Below are 2,500 nucleotides of genomic sequence, written 5' to 3' on the forward strand. Positions count from 1 at the left end.
CAGAAGCATCTAATGAAGTCGTCCAAGTGCGACCCACAGAGACAAAAGTGCGAACCACACGGTCTGGAAGAACACCGCGACCCCGAGATCAATCATTGTACCTGTCACTCTACGATTGACAGTCAAATATACACGCTTACTAATGACACTAATGTCTCTATGGTTGATTAATACCAAAGATAAACTGCTGTTTGACAAAAGTTGTACCATTTGTGCCACTGGACTGCACAGAACACATTAATTAACCAAATGCTCAGGACGGCAACTAACTAATAAAGGAACAAAATGAGAAAGGACTTTGGTATCAGGCGATATGTAGAAATTCAGGGCATCAGGTAAGCTAATTATATTAACTGGTATACAAAAGTGATTTTGGTGGCAACACTTTCCACTTGATATCTACCATATTTAAATGACAGCAGTTTAAACAACTGTCACAATAAGCTACTTGAACACGATACTTTTCCAGTTTACGTTTTAATGACAGTGAACGAATATTATAAAATATATCGTAGCAAGTAACATATAAAAAAATGGCCGATACTTTAATTTCCGGGATATTTGTAACCGGATTTTATGGGATACGGGATATTTGGTCAAAAAATTACAGGGATACGGGATATTAAGACCCACACTAATGGGGCCTCAATATGTCAAGACAAGGAACATGGTGTGACGCCCTAATTATACAAGCAGTTGCAGACAAATTTAATCTGAGAATACATATTACAGAATCAGGCCCACATTTTGCAGAGTTCAATATATTTGAAGCACGTCACATGTCTGCATTTTATCCAAGGTAGAACTATTCATACTCGTCACATAAGTGAAGTACATTATGTTTCAGTTGTGCCACTTGACTTCACTTCAGCACAACTGAAAGCAATAGTATTCAGTAATATTGAGAACACTTTGAGGTTATCTAAAGGTGCAAGTTAAAAGTGAAAACGCAATGAATATATGAGAGAATATTAAAAAAAAAGACGAAATACTGTTGAATATAAACAAGTAAAAGTGCATATAGGAAGAAATACATGAGGTCTAGGTCAGATGAAAAAAGGCAACATTTTAATGCTTATATGAGGGAATACAAAGCCAAGCACAATAAAGGCACACTTCTTGAAGGTAGTCGATCACTGGATATGGTTTCCAGTGACATCAATGATAGAATATACACGAAACATATTGATAATGGAAAGATACAAAGCAAATTGCAATCAGTAAATGATTTGATATCGACTTTCACGATATTGTTTCCCAAGGACCATTTACATATGCAGCTGCTGTGACCAGTTATGGTATAAACAACTTGTGTCTTCTGCTACTAAACTAAGAGAAAAAAATCCAGATATGAACTGGTATATCCTCAAGAAAATAAACATTGACAATATTGAATGGGTTTTTTGGTCTTGCAATAACAATTACTCAAAAAGTAAAGTTCCACCGAGTTCTGCTGTTAATGACATGCAGTTTCCTGAAAAACCTGCATTCTTTGACTGGAAGGGGTTAAAATATAATGTACACAAAAATTAGGTTTTATCAACCGAGTTGATAATGTAAATTGACTACCGTACAGGGATTCAAAATGCTGACGTTTTGAGCGCTAGTCCATCGTCAGAGCGAATCGAGGAATTATGGGTTGTGTGTAGTTTTTATAGTGTAGTAGGAGCTACGCTATTGGTGATAACATGGCAACGAGCACATCTACGCCCAGTTAAACAAAGCTAATAAGATGTTAGGCTTTATCCGTCGTACACTCAGCAGTAGGAGCGTTCAGTTTCTGCCAACATTTAGATCTCTCTACGTGGCCCTTGTGCGTTTCCATTTGGATTATGTCTCCGAAATTTGGAGTCCAAAGTCCGTCACCTTAACAAAGCTTATTGAGGGTGCCCAACGACGTGCTACGCGGCTTCTCCTACCCAATTTAACCATTGGTGTACCGAAGAGACGTTAAAGACATAACATTTTATAAACTGAAGTGTGGTTACTATAACTATTCAGCTGGAAGATATTTTGACTTTTGCTCAGGCAAACAACTAAGGTCATATTCTAGTTATAAATTAAAGATTAACAAGGTTAGAACCGAATTATTCAAAGGCACTTTTTTCAATAGATTACCATATTTGTGGAACAACCTGCCTGATAAACCTAGGACCTCTAATTTAAGCCTATCATCATTTTAAAAACGATGTAATGAGTTCTATAAAGAGAAAAGCTTCGACCCTGACCGCCCCCATGTCACTTGGAGGTAGTGATTGATGCAACAATTATTAGCTGATTAGAATAATCTAGGATACGACATATTAGCAATTATACTTGTTACGTTTAAGACATATTTTAATGTTTTTTTTCTTTTTCTTCTTCTTTAAGTAATTAAATGCCTGTTGTAGTTTTTGTGTGGACTAGCTCGAATGGTTCGTATGTTCCCTTCTAGTCCTTCACCACTGCAGTATTTTTTTTTTCTTTTAGTACGTAGTATATAGTATGTAGTATGAATTGT

This window comes from Montipora foliosa, unplaced genomic scaffold (assembly GCF_036669935.1).
Source record: "Montipora foliosa isolate CH-2021 unplaced genomic scaffold, ASM3666993v2 scaffold_467, whole genome shotgun sequence".
Classification (NCBI taxonomy): domain Eukaryota; kingdom Metazoa; phylum Cnidaria; class Anthozoa; order Scleractinia; family Acroporidae; genus Montipora; species Montipora foliosa.